The 18,007-nt window shown below is 35.4% G+C and overlaps 1 protein-coding gene and 1 long non-coding RNA gene across 2 annotated transcripts in view; one reads left to right on the forward strand and one right to left on the reverse strand.

Moving 5' to 3' along the window:
• Positions 1-18,007, forward strand: part of TAFA1 (TAFA chemokine like family member 1) — a 766,369-nt gene that overhangs the window by 229,814 nt on the left and 518,548 nt on the right. The gene's annotated exons all lie outside the window — the stretch shown is intronic.
• LOC309637557 overlaps positions 7,257-18,007 on the reverse strand; it is a 54,528-nt gene continuing 43,777 nt past the window's right edge. Inside the window, exons 2-3 of the long non-coding RNA XR_014250651.1 lie at positions 17,629-17,764; positions 7,257-16,723 (exon numbers count right to left, since the gene is read on the reverse strand). This is a non-coding gene — a long non-coding RNA (uncharacterized lncRNA). The remainder of the gene's footprint in view (positions 16,724-17,628; positions 17,765-18,007) is intronic.

Raw genomic sequence — 18,007 nt, forward strand, 5'->3', positions numbered from 1 at the left:
GTGCATCATTGTGTATCATTCCTGGAAATAATGACAGTAGTGTCTCCCTCAAGATTATTATAAGGAATAAATGAAGTGAGTCATGTGAAATGCTTAGCACAGTGCTTGACACCTGATTCATCCTCTGTACAAAGCAGTTGTTACCTTCATGCAGTGTGAGCTTTTTCCGTGGAGAGATGTGCATCCAGACAGTAGCAGTCAAATGTTGTTTCTGCTTGTCCAGAATATCTTCCCCTTTCTTCAGGTAACAAAACGTCCTATTTTTCCTTTGAGCAACTGCCCTTTTCCCAGTCAACGGGGGTCCTAGTAAGGCAGTGAATCCCCTGAAGGTACAGGCAGGCAGGCAGGCCCAGTTGGAATGTTTGATCCCTATGCTGCAGTGATTAGATCAAGAGAGGCTCTTGATCCAAGCCAGGCCAATTAGAAACTTACCTGAGATTTAGCAACTCAATGATGTAAATTAGTGTTGGAGTGACTTGCAGCTTTTTAACCCTTGTTGGAGAAGCCTGAGAATGCAGCCCTCACCATGGTAGAAGAATTAAAAGCTAAGTACAACAGAGCCCTAGGGACAGTGTTCGTGCTGCTGCAGTCAGCTGAACCTGTGACTTTGCAGTGTCATGGGTGAATGAAACATGTCCTGCACACCTCCTTTTGCCTAAAACCAGTTTGATATAGGTTTCTGCCATGTGCAACCAAAAGAATCCAGTGTTTCTAACATTAATTTGAGAAAGACCCTTTTCTCATGCATACAGTTGTTTTCATTTCTTTACTTTTTTATTGAACTATAGTTGATTTACAGTATTGTGTTAGTTTCAGGTGTACAGTACAGCGATTCAGTTGTATGTATAGGTGTGTGTATGTACATAGTCTTTTTCAGATTCTTTTCCCTTATGGGTTATTATAAAATATTGAATATAATTCCCAGTGCTATATAGTAGGTCCTTGTTTGTTACCTATTTTATATATAGTAGTGTGTGTATGTTAATCCCAACCTCCTAATTTATCCCTCCCCCAACACCTTTTCCCTTTGGCAACCATAAGTTTGTTTTCTACGTCTGTGAGTCTGTTTCTGTTTTGTAAATAAGTTCATTTGTATCATTCTTTTTTGATTACACATATAAGCAATATCGTATGATATTTGTTTTTGTCTGCCTTACCTCACTTAGTATGATAATCTCTAGATCCATCCATGTGGCTGCAAATGGCATTATTTCACTCTTTTTTTATGGCTGAGTAATACCCCATTGTATATATATACCATATCCTCTTTACGCATTCATCTGTCGATGGACACTTAGGTTGCTTCCATGTCTTGGCTATTGTAAATAGTGCCGCTATGAACATTGGTGTGCATGTATCTTTTCAAATTATGGTTTTATCTGGATATATGCCTAGAAGTGGGATCGCAGGATCATACGGTAGCTCTATTTTTTGTTTTTTTAAGGAACCTCCATACTGTTCTCCATAGTGGCTGTACCAGTTTACATTCCCAACAACATTTTAGGAGAGTTCCTTTTTCTCCACACCCTCTCCAGCATTTATTATTTGTTTTCATTTGTATGGTTTGTACTTTTCTATTTATTTGAAATTTTAATTCTCATGATCCATTATTGATGGTAAAAGTTGAATATTGCATAATAAACTAGATTTAACAGAAAATATTATTAGGCCATTGCATATAAGGCTATCTGATACTTCTGACATTCAGGCCCACTGAGGCAGTTTGCATTTGAACTGGTTCTAGGCAAAGCCAATACCTTGGAACAAACTATGACAAATTTTGGAGAGTTTTATACATTTATTTAAACTTAGGTATACCACACTGATAGTTCCAGATCTAGGATAATTGGCATTCATGATACTTAAAATATATCATTAATGTTCTTTAAAAATCCTTATTCATGGTTATGCTGATTATCTCCTCCCTGTGAGCGACTTTGGCATTTGAAAACTGGTTCCGCTACTTACTAGCTGTGAGATCCTGAGAAAATTTCCTAATCTCTCTGTTTGTTTCCTCATCTCTGAAATAAGAGTGATAATTTTTCCTATTTCTCAGGAAGGTGTAAGGACTAAATGCAGCAATATATAGAGGGCTTAAAACAGTGCCTGAAACTTACCTAGTGCTAGATAAGTGTGTGCTATCATCATTGTAATCCATTTCCCTTGTTAAAGCTGTGTTTTGATAGGATGAGGAAGAGGATGTAGGCATAGGTTTAAAACATTTCTAAGAGCCACTGTAATTAGTGACTGGATTAATGAATTAATTAAGTTGAATGGATGAGAAAGTTTAACTAGTATTTTTAATAAGGTCATTCTTTCCCAATGCATCTTCCTTAGCAGGTGTCTTGCCTGGGATAGGGGCTCAATATGGGTTGAATGAAATAGTTTCCTGGTAGTTCATGATCCAAGCACACACAATAACCTTGTTGACCCTATGATATTGGAAAGTCTGAGTCCTCATAGGTGACTTGGTTGCTAATTATAGTTATCTCTTCTATGAGTAAAACCTTAACAGTGACAGCAAAAACTTAGCCATAAAATGAAAGCCTTTCTATTAATACGATGAATTATAGCTCTCTCTGCTAATGTAAACAGTATTTTGAACAGAATTTTGTGTTTTGTGTAAGATACCTTAGGATTATCTTTTTGCTGTTACTGAACTCTGTGGACAACAGTGGTGTCATGAGATGCACTTCCTGATCCCACAGAGCTATACTTTTGAATACCTGTGTCAGATGCTATATTATTCTCTCCTTTCCCTCAGTGTTAGACACCACTTCTTGCTCAAAGTGTGTCTTAACCGGCTCCCCTTCCCTTTATCATTTGTCTTTTACAATAGCCTTTGTACTGGGAAATGAAATAACTAAAATTGTTCAAAGTATGTCTAAAATAAGAGTAAATAAGTAATTAGTGAGTACACTTTCCTAGGAGTAAAATACATTAGCTGATTTATTTTATACATGGTAGGGCCTCTGGGTTCTGTTTGGTGTCTTATTTAGCCCAATCGTCCACCCCCAGGTGAATTCCATATGTGAGTTTACTTAAAAAGCTTCTCTATCTGAATGAACTGTTCTTGTAAGGTGTCTGGTAAATCCATGAGCTCAATTGGTGGGGCTTGTATTTAACGTTAGTTTTTAAAACAGGTGATATGGATAATATGCCTTGTGTTTGTTTATGTAACACATGAACAGGAAAACCTGAGGATTTAAAGGTAAAAATTCCTAAATAATATCTACAATGTACCACTTGGACATGCAGTGGATTTTTCAATATTATAAAGACTTAGTTTTTAATCGGAATTGTCTAAGTGTTACGGTCTTCGTTAAGCATCTGATTGATGCCCAAATTTGCATTTTTATATTGCTAAATGTGTAAAATAGTTCATAGTTATAGTGATTTAAACTTAAATTAGGATTTGGGGTAAAAGCTTCACATGGCCCTTCTGTAAATAACAATAAGAGATTATGATTAAGAGAATGAATCTATCACTTGTGGTCAACTGTATAATAGCAAAGTGAGTCTCCCTTACTAGGAAATAGAATATGCCATTATTTAAAATAAAGGATGAGGGATGTTCAGTGACACTGACAACATACAGACTTGATATAGAGCTGCTTTTAATTTTTTTCTCACTGTTTGGGCTCTAGGCAACAGCTATGGAAGTAATGATGGCATTTTCATAGATGCTGGTATGCTTTCAGAGGAGACTCTCACAATATGGAGAAGTTGCAACTTTCACCATTAGTCTAAACTAAGGGGTCTGAGCTTGCCTCCTCTAAGTCACATAATTCTCATTTTATGTTAATACAAGTTATGCCTAATTATCAAGGGGAGAGTATATTTCTGAATTATAGTCTCTTCCAGAAGAGTTATGAGTGTAACCTCCATTAACACTGGGGAATATTAAGAAGGCAACTCTTCGAATGTTGAGATAAAAATATGTCCCTCTAGTGGAGGGTTATATTTTATCCATAACTGAGTAATTTTGACTCAAGTGACCTATATTGAGAAATAGATTTAATAGTGGAAATATTGTGGATTGATGGATCCCTGCCAGGCAGGAACAGAAAGTTCAGAGCATTAACAGTAAGTGGAGGAATATAGGACATGATGTTATTCCCAAAATTATCAGGAAGAGAAAATATAATAGAGGGAAAAAAAGTGTGAACTGTTTACCACCCCTACCTTCCCAGATGTTCATGTCAATGTTTCCTCAGACAGAATTTTTGATTCAGATTTCTCTTTTGAAACGGTCAGTGTTTTATAGGTTCTCATCTAATCAGAAATAAACCCAAAGCATTATTTTTGTAGCAGTCACTGTGTCTTCAGTGTACAATTCTCTGAAGCCCATTTGCTGGTGTTCTAAGAAAATTTGCTGCTTCATCTGTGATAAAACCAGCATACACAGTAATCTTCCAATTTAAAGTCCAGATAAGAATATTTTCTAGCCCTCAGAGCAATCTAAGAGTCTCTCTCTAACAGAATTGCTTCTTCATGGAAGGAAGTTTTGGGAGTAAGTTAAGTTGGTTCGTTCTCTTCCTTCCTTCCTCTCTCCCCTCCCCTCCCCTCCTGCCCTCATCCTGCCCCCTTCTTCCTCCCCACCCTTCTCCTTTCTTTCCTCTCCCCTCTTCCTCTTTCCCCTCCCTTTTTTGTACCTTCCCCTCCCTTTCTTCCTCCCACATTAGTTCCTGTAACATTGCTGAAAAAATTTGTCCCAGATTTTAAGTGCTTTGAAATTTTTATGATAGAAAATGCACCCGGAATTTAATCTGATTATGTAGAAAAGAGCTGCAGATTCAATTTCTTGTAATAACTTGCTACTATCTTATTGACTTGATGTCTTTAGGACTTAGCTAGCATCACCTGAAGTGGGTGGTAAAATGAAAACAAACCAACAAATAAAAAACCCAAACAACTTGTATTTCTTCAATATGTAATATAGACTGAAAACTGTTTCAAAAATTTAGGAACTGTATCTCTGATTTTTTTCCGTCCTGGGTGCATAAAGGAATTTAGATGTGTGGGCGTGGTACATTAAACTATTTTTAAGGCTGATTTCAAGAAGAGCAATCATCAAGCCACAAACAAAACTCTGAAAGATGTAGAGTCCTGAGTTGTATAACTCTGCTTCTGAGTAGTCATGGCCTTTGATCTTTGAACTGAGGGCTTGTATCTGCACCATCACTTCCTGAATGATCTAATTACTTCCGGGCTTTGGTCTATAGATCAGACATTTTGACATTCAATAGCACAGCTGCCTTCTTTAGAATCTAAGGGTGTAGATTGATTCCTCACATAGGCGTTCTTAGAAAACATAAGACTTGCTAATATCATTATGGCAATAAAATGTTTTGGTTTTTTTTTAAAGAATTATATACTTAAAGGAACTTGATTCAAGTTGAAGCTCAATCCTTTCTGCTCTTTCATATTCTGGGGCTAATTTTATTAAAATCAGTGACTCCTGCAGAGCTCAACACATAGTATAAGTTCATTAAGTGTTGGTTTATACGGAGGGGAAGAAGTGATCTCTAATGACCCCCAACTTTCTGGAAATCATACCCTGTCTCTTTCTTCAATGAAAGGAATAAAAAAATTTGAAAGTTGAATAGAAAATCTGAAGTTTTTAACAGCCTTCCAGACACTGGAAGACTTGTCATCACAGTCACCCAATAGCATTAACCTCTGTATCCCTTGACTTGGCTTGTCTTGTTGAAGGTTCCACCTTAAAATCTGTCTGTACTGATATGATGTGATTCCCAAGATAAACTGTAAAATGCAAAGGCGCAAGAAGGGGAGCAAGTATACATCTATACACATAAATATACATACATATACTTTTGTGTGTATATATATATATACATTATGTATACATACATATACTTTTGTGTATACATATACATTATGTATACATTATGTATACATATAGATTATATATACATTATGTATACATTATGTATCTCTGAAAGGATGCATAGGCGTTGGCAATGAGATTGCCTTTAGAATGAGGCAGAGGGAAGAAGACAAATTTAAGTTTCACTCTATGTGCCTATTTAAATTTGAAAATAAGATTAAAATTAACTTCTCCTACGTAATTATTCACAGTACTAAGCTGATATTAAAGCTGATCGCCTCAATTAGGTGTTTCCTAATTATACATCAATAATAAGGTGCCTACCCCAATACCTTGACAAAAATCTCTTGTACATATGTTGATTAAATAATTTTTTTTATAATGTGACAGATGGAAAATGACCAGCTCAAACCGTTAATTACTGTCTAAGCATTGGCTTTATCACTGTAGGTCTACAGGAGTTCCACTGAGAAAGAAATGTAGAAGGTTCTGATACAAGTTGAGGCATGTTTATAAAACCAACTCCAGGTTTGTGTGTACGAATGTCTCATTGGAATCTTGTGGGCTCTCTGAACATACTATTGTAATATAATATATAGTATTCCTATATATTATGTATTGTTACAATACATGATATATTATGTTATGTAACAATACATAATATATAGGAATACTAAGTTGTAGCTGAGCCTCAATGCAACTAATGATTTAGGGTTAAAAGAAAATTTTGAAGAACTGATGAAAAGAAGGGTATGGTCTGTGTCAGTTAAGTACAGTTGAGTAAAGAACCACCCAAAATGTGATGACTTAAAATAACAAGCATTTATTTGGTTCATGACTCTGCTGGGCTGTCCTAGTGTGGGCCGGTCTCCCTCACGTGTGTGCGGCCATTTGGGAGTGACCATGATAGAGCTGCAGGTTGGCTCTGCTTATTAGTTTGGGCTCTCACATGCGTATGTCTGGGATCACAATTAGGCTGACTGGCCTGTGACTCACATTGTCTTCCCAACTCCTGCATGCTAGCCAGAGGTTGTTCCATGCCCAAGGCAGAGTACCCAGAAACAAAGTGGTGGCTCAAGTGATCTCTTGAGGCCCAAATTTGGAAGGGGCATTCTGCCCCTTTTACTGCCTTCTCTTGCCAGGCACACAACAAGCCAACCCAGCTCCAAGAGGCTGGGAAATAGACTCCATCTCATGCTGGAAGGCCTTCAAAGTCAGTCTTCCAAAAGAATGGGCCCTTGAAAGGAAACCCCTTTTGTCACATGGTCTTGAGCTTTATGGCAAGGACCCTGAGTTGGGTGAAATGTGTGTATTTTAAAATTTTTAAATTGTTTTCCAAAAAGTTTTAAAAAAGAGTAATTAATTTTAACTCTGTTTTGGGAATACGTCATACTAATTCCATATCTTTTATTTGTTTTCATATCCTTCTACCACAATAATAAAAGTTGTAATTTACTGAGAACTCCAAATGTGCCAGATACTATACAACTCATAAGGTGTTTATATACATTTATCTCTCAGGTTTACCACTACAACGTGAGATATCATTCCCATTTTTCGGATCAGTAAACTAAGTTTCATCAGTTGACAGTGGGTGACAGACCAGGCCATTAATCCAGGTCTGTGTGGCTGTAAAATTCAGGCCTTTTCTTAGTACAGTGGAGTTCCATATCTGGGATTAATTTTTGTGAATTCAACTATGGGTGTACCACAGAGGGGCCAGATCTGGGGATTGGGAGAGAATGAAAGAGAAAATAATTTAAGTATTATGGATAACTAGCCAGCCATTTTACACAACGAATATGTGTCCTATAGGAACTCTGATTTGGGAACTATAAATCTACTGTTAGCTCAGGTAATTACAGCTCCAGGTGCCTCTGAGATGGATGTGATTTTGATATTTTTGTTTCTTTTTAGTAATATGGCTCTAAATGCAAGCCAGCTCCTTTATCTCATAGTAAATCAGAGGAAAAAATGGTCAAATTAGTGTTAGAGGAAAAATCATCTATCTTGTAGGGTTGTGAGTTGTAATTCAATCTCTGGTCTGTCACATTATTGGAGAATTTTCAGGGGTAATTTCGACTCTACATACTTTTTATTTTAAGAGCAAAGTTCTGACCCTAAACCTCAATAGTATGCAAATCCAGTTAACTATGCTATATTTTCTAGAGGAACAGATTTCAATGTTTGTGTAATAAAATGCCTTTCTGAAGTGGGATACAAAATATTTATTTTGCAATCTTCAGGTGTGTTAACCTAGTTAAGCCTATCAGGAAAATAAGTGGCAGAACTACAACAATGCTACTGCAATGCTATGAAAACACTACTCCATCCATTTTGTAGAAGAACTAGATTTTGCATTGTGTTTTGTGACTGTATCACTAGTTAATTTTTAAAGAATATTCTAGAAGGAAGAAGATAGTCTTGTTATTAAGTACACAGCTGTTTATTCTCAAATTAACATAAAGACAGTGTATAAAGTGAAGTGAGCAAATGAAATTATCTTGTCACAAGCATTTTATTTTTATTTTATAGGCCTACATTTTTATTTAGCTATAATTTACAGAGAGAAATGTACACATGGAAGTGTACAGTTAAATATAGCTTCACAAACTGTATACACCTGTGCGAGCAGCACTCACAAACAAGCACATTAGAAGCCCCTTCATGCTTTTGTTCAGATATGACTCCCCTAACCCCCAGAATAACAACTCTTCTGGCTTTTCACAAGATAGACTAATTTTGCCTACACTGTACTTTATATAATGGAATCATATGGTATGTACTTTTTGTGTGTCTGACTTTTATTCAGCATTGAGTTTGTAAGCTGATCCATGAGACTGCATGACATTCAGATGGTTCATCCTTATTGCTGATGAGTGAATATACTGCTATGAATCCATTCCAGTGGCATGAGCATTTGCATAGTTTCCAGTTCAGGGCTACTAAAAATAATGCTGCTATGAATATTCAAATACATATCTTTTATGAACATGTACACATTTCTGTTGTGAATGTGCCTAGGAGTGGAAATTTTGGGTCATGGACCATGCATGTTTTCATCTTTGGTAGAAAATGTCAGTTTCCAAAAGTGGTTGCCAGTTAACACTCACATCAGAAATATATGAGGGCTCCTAACCCATGTTATTTTCCAATGCTTTTATTTTAGCCAGTATGGCTACCTTACCTAAAATATTGTAATGATTGAAGTTTCCTATATTTTACATATATCACTATATACATATATATAATATATTTATATTAAAAATATATTTTTTATAACTGCTAACCTGAAACACTGAGATTATATATATTTATAATCTATTATATATGTATATAATATATGTAATATATTTTATAAATATATAATCTCAGTGTTCCAGGTTAGCCAAGAAGATAATTATTCAAAGAAACCTCTGATTAGATGGAAGATATTATTCTTCACAGAGTTATAACTCTATTCAGAGTTATTATTCTTCACCTGAAACTCACCTTCATGGAAACAGAACACAGAAAAATTATAGATTTAAGTCAAGAGTGATAGCAGCTAGATTGTGTGTGGTTTATTTTTGCCTCCCTTATCTCATCAAATTGTCAGGAATGACTAACCCATGCTTTATATTCATTTAAAAAACAAACTTTTTAATGCAACAATCTTTTTTTTTTTCATATTTCCTAAATATGATGAAGGTCTGATTAAAGTTAGAAAACAATCTTTTCAAAGTGGCCTTTTGCATTACAATCCTAAAACCAATTCTATGTAGAAGAAACACCTATGTGGCTTCCTTTTCTTAGCATATGCTTAAGTTAAAGAAGAAGCCCATGTATACATGCCAGTTCCCCTTTTGCAGCTCAAACAATAAACTGTTTATCAAAATAGTAAATTTCTAGAGAACATGTGATTTTTGGAGACAAAGTTTTCATTAGTATTTGATTAGGGAAGTATATATTATAAAGTCAATAATAAAAACAGAAATATAGATCAAAGGAACAGGATAGAAAGCCCAGAGATAAACCGATGCACATATGGTCACGTTATTTTTGATAAAGGAGGCAAGAATATACAATGGAGAAAAGACAGCCGCTTCAATAAGTAGTGCTGGGAAAACTGGACAGCTACATGTAAAAGAATGAAATTAGGACACTCCCTAACACCATACACAAAAATAAACTCAAAATGGATTAAAGACCTAAATGTAAGGCCAGACACTATCAAACTCTTAGAGGAAAACATAGGCAGAACACTCTATGACATAAATCACAGCAAGATCTTTTTGACCCACCTCCTAGAGTAATGGAAATAAAAACAAAAATATACACATGGGACCTAATGAAACTTAAAAGCTTTTGCACAGCAAAGGAAACCATAAACAAGACCAAAAGACAACCCTCAGAATGGGAGAAAATATTTGCAAATGAAGCAACTGACAAAGGATTAATCTCCAAAATTTACAAGCAGCTCATGCAGCTCAATATCAAAAAAATAAACAACCCAATCCAAAAATGGGCAGAAGACCTCAACAGGTATTTCTCCAAAGAAGATATACAGATTGCCAACAAACACATGAAAGGATGCTCAACATCACGAATCATTAGAGAAATGCAAATCAAAACTACAATGAGGTATCACCTCACACTGGTCAGAATGGCCATCATCAAAAAATCTACAAACAATAAATACTGGAGAGGGTGTGGAGAAGAGGGAACCCTTTTGCACTGTTGGTGGGAATGTAAATTGATACAGCCACTATGGAGAACAGTATGGAGTTTCCTTAAAAAACTAAAAATAGAACTACCATATGACCCAGCCATCCCACTACTGGGCATGTACCCTGTGGAAACCATAATTCAAAAAGAGTCATGTACCACAATGTTTATTGCAGCTCTACTTACAATAGCCAGGACATGGAAGCAACTTAAGTGTCCATCGACAGATGAATGGATAAAGAAGATGTGGCACATATATACAATGGAATATTACTCAGCCATAAAAAGAAACGAAATTGAGTTATTTGTAGTGAGGTGGATGGACCTAGAGTCTGTGAAACAAGTCAGAAAGAGAAAAACAAATACCGTATGCTAACGCATAAATATGGAATCTAAAAAAAAAATGGTTCTGAAGAACCTAGGGGCAGGACAGGAATAAAGATGCAGACGTAGAGAATGGACTTGAGGCCACAGGGAGTGGGAAGTGTAAGCTGGGACAAAGTGAGAGAGTGGCATGGACATATATACACTACCAAATGTAAAACAGATAGCTAGTGGGAAGCAGCCGCATAGCACAGGGAGATCAGCTCAGTGCTTTGTGACCACCTAGAGGGGTAGGATAGGGAGGGTGGGAGGGAAGCTCAAGAGGGAGGGGATATGGGTATATATGTATACATATAGTTGGTTCACTTTGTTACACAGCAGAAACTAATACACCATTGTAAAGCTATTATACTCCAATCAAAATGTTAAAAATAAAATTTAAAAATATAGCATTTTTGTGGATTGCTCAATAAATTATAAATAGATAAGAAAAAGTTAAAATAATAGAAATTATAGTAAGACAGCATTACTCTACAGAAACTGGCGGCAGGACTTTAAAAGTTGGTGTTTCTTAGTTTAAGTATTGTGTTGCAAGAGGCTTTATAAATCAAGGATGTAGTCATTTTTAGGTGATATTATTTTGACTTGCTTGTATGCATTGGTTCATTTCTAGTAACCTTAGTGGAAAGGTCACAAGAAGCATTGAGACAAGTACACTTAACCACTAATTATTTTAATTATTCTTTAAAAATAAGCCATATGAAAAGGGACCGTTCATATTCATTTGCAGGTCATGACTTTTCTGAATGGTGTTCTAATCTTATGGGTAAATAGCAACTGAGGCGAGCAGAGTGTCTTTTAAACATGTAAGCCATCTTTGGGGGAAGACCAAAAAAATCCAAAGAATATATTACTCAGCCATAAAAATGAATGAAATATTGCCATTTGCAGCAACATGGATGGACCTAGAGAATATTACATTTAGTGAAGTAAGTCAGACAGAGAATGACAAATATTACATAATATCACTTATACGTGGAAACTTAAAAATCTCTATACAAAACAGAAACAGGCTCACGGTCACAGAAAACAAACTTATGGTTACCAGATGGGAAAAGCAAGGGCAGAGGAATAAATTAGGAAGTTGGGATTAACAGATACAAGCTACTATATATAAAACAGATAAGCAGTAAGGATTTACTGTATAGCACAGGGAACTATCAATACATTCAATATCTTATAATAACCTATAATGGAAAATAATCTGAAAATATATATATATATAACTGAATCACTTTGCTGCATACCTGAAATTAACACAATATTGTAAATAAAATATACATCAATTTAAAAAATACACATTTACCAAATAATATGGAAAACACTAACATCTATAAAGAAAAGAAATATTAAATGTAATATTTCCTAGGCATTACCATATTAACATTTTTAGCATCCTACCTGGTGTAAAAGTGCCTAATGAGTAATAACAAAAAACAAAACAAAACAAAAACAATGCTAAGTGCTGTTATTAGCTCCACTTTACAAATGAAGATGTAAAGACTCAAAAAAATTAGAATAAGTAATTTGTCAAATCACACAGCTAATAGTTTTCAGATGTAGGATTCAAATGATTAAACGATAGACATGTCATCTTTTAACCTACATAGATGTACAGTCAGAGGGACTTAGTGAAGGCAAACTTATCAACATAAATGAGGAAAGGGATTGTGATGAAAATAGGAACGTGTCCTAGAGGAAGTGACATCAGCAAAAAAATTCACATTAAAGGAGCTCTTGGAGATATTTCATGACATTGAAACTCAAGGATAAAATGTTGGAAGCTGATTCATACTTAGAAAAGGGCATGACAATTTTCCATAGAAGAGATGCTGGCTCAGTATCGTTAAGTTGTATGATGCAAAGAAGGCAAGCGGAGTTTAAACTACTCTTGATAGGATTTTTTTTTAACAAAGAAATAAAACACCTTGTCTTAGCTTGGAATGCCATAACAAAATATCACAGACTGGGTGATTTTAAAAAAACGGAAATTTATTTTTCACAGTTCTGGAGGCTGAGAAGTCCAAGAACAAGGTGCTGGCAAGGTAGATTTCATTCTGATGCATCTCTTCTTGCTTCGTAGGTGTCAGTAATCTCCCTCACGCTCCCATGCTTGTGTGTGTGCTTGCACACAAGGAGAGAGATAGAGATCTTTCGCTTTCTCTTCTTATAAGGCCATTAATCTTAATAATCTTGATAGACTAGGGCCCCACCTAAGCTCTCCGCCTTAAGGATGAGGACACATTTATCCATCTGCTCCCAGCCCCCAAGGTCAGAAGTAGCCCCATGGACATCAGCTACCTCACAGGCCCAGGAATTAAGCAGCTTCTTGTAGGTACCACATGCCATGACTTCTTAGATAAATTTTGGGGAAAGAAGCAAGAGATACATGAAGACTGGCAAAAACTTCACATTAAAAGAAGTATTGGAGCTATTTCATGACATTGAAAGTGCAAAGAGTAAAATATTGGAAACTGACCCAACCTTCAAAACGAGTGAATCACCGTGAGGTTGTGACAGCACAAAGCTGGTCAAAACTTGGAAGAAATCCATGATGACATCAGTAGCTGGAGTGAATGATGGGACGAGGAGGATATGAAGTGCTGTAGAATAGTTACCTTATACACTATCAGATATACTATGTCTGTATATACTTGTGTACTCTTTATCTCTAGATTTATTGGAACATGACTGTCAAGGGTAATTAGACAAGCCAAGCCCGAGATTCTTAGATTAAGCCAGTGGCCCCCTGAGGGGTCTACAATCCTCCCAGGCTAGTAGTATCCCCTGACTTTCAGCAGAAGCAAAAGCAAAGCCTGCATACTGCAAGATATCCTCACTGTAGTGCACCACCCCCACCCCCAGGTTCCCAATTCATCAAGGTCAACCAATAGGAGCTCGTAAATCACCACAAGGGAGAGTCAGCAAAAGCAAGCTAGCAATCAAATTTAAGCACCTAATTATTTGATGTAGGAATATCAGATACAGAATATAAATTACTATATGAACTATTTAAAGAAATAAAAGGTGGAATAAAAATGAGCAACCAACTTTTAAAAGTTGTCAAAAATAATCAGATATTTGACAAATGAAAGTCTATTTTTGTATCCAGTGTGGCCAGCTCTTTGACATTAGAACTGTGCTAGAAAATAAACACGTGTGTTTCATGCATGTAAATGTATACAGAAAAAATTAATTCAAAGATTATTAGGCATAAAAAGTCATTAAATAAAAGTCTCAACTCACTAGGAAGACACGATAATTCTAAACACGTACCCACTTCACAAAATAGCCTCACAAAATATAAAGCAAAAATTGTTAGACTCACAGAGAGACACTAACATCACATTAGGATATTTCTATAGCATTTTCATTTATGAAAGGGCTGGCATGTGTCCATCTTATTAGATATTATTTATTTTATTAATCTTTTCAATATTGCTAGTTCTTTGAAAATGACTGAGTCTTACTTTTGGCATAAAACATGGTAATATATTATACAAGTTCCATGTTCACTTAAGAAGCATGTGTCCCATTTAGTTGTTAGGCACAAGGTTTAGTGTGTATTTTCTGTAGAGTCAGCCTTATTAATTGTATCCCTCAAATCTTTTATAAATTTATAAATTCATTCACACAAAGAAAGCACCAGACCCAGATGGCTTTCTAGGAGAATTCTACAACACTCTCAAAGAACAAGTCATTCCAATTTCATGCAGATTCTTTCACAGAATACAAAAGGAGAGACTACTCCACAATTCCATTCTATGAGCCCAAGTGGAAACAAGAAGTGATGTCATTCATAAGTATAAATGCAAAGATATTAATTAAAATAATAGCAAAATAAAATTTGGCAATCTATACAAAAGGCAGTGCATCAAAACTAAATTGAATGTATTCCAGGGATTCAAAGGTAAGTTAACATTAAGTGTTTCTTCAATGATTTCTTGGGTATGACACCAAAGCCCAGGAAACCAAAGCAAAAATAGACAAGTGGGACTATATCAAACTAAAAAGTTTCTGCATAGCAAAGGAAACAATCAACAAAATAAAAAGGCAACCTGTGGAATGGGAGAAAATATTTGCAAGCTATGTATTTGATAAAGGGTTAATAACCAAAAAACATAAGGAACTCTTACAACTCAATAGCAAAAAACACATAACCCAATTTGAAAATGGGCAAAAGAACCGAATAGACATTTCTGCAAAGAAGGCAAACAGATAGGCAATAGGTATACAAAAAGATGCTCAACACGGCTAATCATCAAGAACAGTGCAAATCAAAACCACAGTGAGATATCATGTCACACATCTTAGGATGGCTATTATTTAACAGACAAAAGGTAACAAGTGTTGGCAAGGGTGTGGAGAAAAGGTAACCCACACGCACTGTTGGTGGGAATGTAAACTGGTACAGCCACTTTGGAAAAGAGTATGGAGGTTCCTCAAAAAATTAAAAATAAAACTACCTTATGATCTAGCAATAACACTCCTGGGTGTATATCAAAACAAAGTGAAATCACTATAGAAGAGATCTGTGACCTCATATACATTGTAGCATTATTTGTAATAGCTGAGACATGGAAACAACCTCAGTGCCCATAACAGATGAAAGGATAAAGAAAATGTGGTATATACCCACAGTGGAATATTATTCAACCTTATAAAATACGGAAATCCTTCCATTTGTGACAATGGATAAACCTGGAGGACATTATGTTAACTGAAATAAGCCAGACACAGAAGACCAAATACTACAGAACACCACTTACATGAGAAGTTTAAAATAGTCGAATTCATAGAAGAGAGTAGAATGGTGGTTGCAGAGGCCTGGAGAAGGAGAAAACAGGAAGGTATTAGTCAATGGATACAAAGTTTCAGTTATGCTAGATGGGTAAATCCTGGAGATCTTGGGTACAGCATAGTACCTATAGTTAACAATATTGTATTATATACTTAAAAATTTGTTCAGAATATGATATTATGTACAGTGTTTTTATAACACTCAAAACTAATGATAAATAAAGAGGGTGGGGGAAACTTGGAAGTGATGTATTTGTTTATGGCATAGATTGTCATGATGGTTTCATGGATGTATACTTAATGCCAAACTCATTAAGATGTATACATGTGTACAGCTTTTTGTGTGTCAATTATACCTCTTATAAAGTGGCTTTTAAATAAGTTTATTCATATATTTTCCACATTAATGCATTGAAGGATAAAAACCACATAATTTCAATAGATGTCAAATAAGCCCTTAATAAATTCCAAGCTCATTTGTGATAAAACTTTTAGCAAACTATGAATACAAAAGGATTTCTTTAATCTGTTAAAGAGTATGAAAACCTGCAGCAAACATAATTCTTAACAGTAAAACAGTAGAAGCGTTACATTTAAAACTAGGAACAAGACAAAGATGCCCACTTTTACTGCTACTATACAGCATATTGGAGACCCAGCCAGTACAGCAAGGAAAGAAAGAGATGCAAAGAGTATAAGAATTGGAAAGGAAGAAACCAAACTCCCATCTTTTTTTGGCATGTGATTATTCTCGTAGAAAACTGTGAGTTATGTATAAATAAGTTAACACAATAGAATTTAGCAAGGTGGATATAATACTGGCAATCAAAATTGCAATTATATATAAGCAAAAAGTTTTAAAACACAATTTTGAAAAGATGTTACATGAGTAACAAAGAATATATGGTACTTACAGGACTTCTCTGCCGGTCCAGTGGTTAAGATTCCATGCTTCCACTGCAGGGGGTGCGGGTTCAATCCCTGATCAGGGAATTAATATGCCACATGCCATGTGGCATGGCCAAAAAAAAAAAAAAAAAAAGAATATATGGTACTTAGGAATAAATTCAATAGTAAGTGTGTAAGACTGATGTGCAGAAAATTATAACACTTTATTTATTTTAAAATATAAATAATAATAGGTAATCACTTTTATAAATAGAAAGGCTAATATTATAAAAATATTAATTCTTCCAAGTTGACCTATAGATTATATAAAATTCTAATCAAAATCCCAACAGACTTTTAAAAAAGAGCTTTACAAGCTGATTTTAAATTTAAATGGAAGAGCAAATGCCTGAGAACAACCAAGAGACTCCTGAAGAAAAAAGAGAGGAAAAACGTGAAAGTATTAGCTCTACCAGATAGGAAGAACTACAATACATTTATAATAATCAGCACAGAATAGTGTGATAGGCAATTTGACCAATGGAACATACTCGAAAGCCCAAAAGGAAACCCAGACTTATGTGGCACTTTCATATGTAGTGGAACCTTTGCAAAGTTCTGGAGAAAAAATTGAACCTTTCAATAAATGGTACTGGGACAATTTATTACCCAAATAGAAAAACAAACAAACAAAACAATATAATGGGTTCTCTATCTCATGCCCATAAACAAAATCAGTACTTGATGAATTAAAAATTTAAATGTGAAGGCAAGTATTTCAAATTTTAGAAGAAAATATAGTGAGTATTTTGATAGCTTTAGGATTAAAAAAATTTATAACACAAAAATTGTTAACCATTGTATTAGTTTCTTGTGCTTGCTATAATAAATTACCACAAACTGGGTGGTTTACAACACAGAAATTTATTCCCTCACAGTTTTGAAGGCTAGAAGGCCCCTGTGCCTTCTGAATGCTCTAGGGAAGAATCACTCCTTGCCTCTTCCCAGCTTCAGGTCCTTGCTGACAAGCTTTGGTTTTCCTTGGCTTGCAGTGGCCCCATTCCAGTGTCCGCCTCTGTTGTCATGTGGTCCTCTTCCCTGTGGCTCTTCTCTCTCTCTGTCCAAATTTCCCTCCTGTAAGAGACCAGTGATTGGATTTAGGGCCTACCCTAATCCACTGTGACCTCATCTTAATTTGATTACATATTTGCAAAGACCTTATTTCCAGATAAAGTCACACTCACAGGTTCTGAGTGGACATGAATTTTAAGGGGACACTATTCAAGTCAGACCAACCACGAAGGAAAAGATTGATAAATCTTTTCACTATTTACCATAAATAGAATGAAAAGAGAAAACACAACTGAGAGAAGACAT

The sequence above is a fragment of the Balaenoptera physalus genome (assembly GCF_965194825.1).
Source record: "Balaenoptera physalus genome assembly, chromosome: 11".
In the NCBI taxonomy this organism is placed as follows: Eukaryota; Metazoa; Chordata; class Mammalia; order Artiodactyla; family Balaenopteridae; genus Balaenoptera; species Balaenoptera physalus.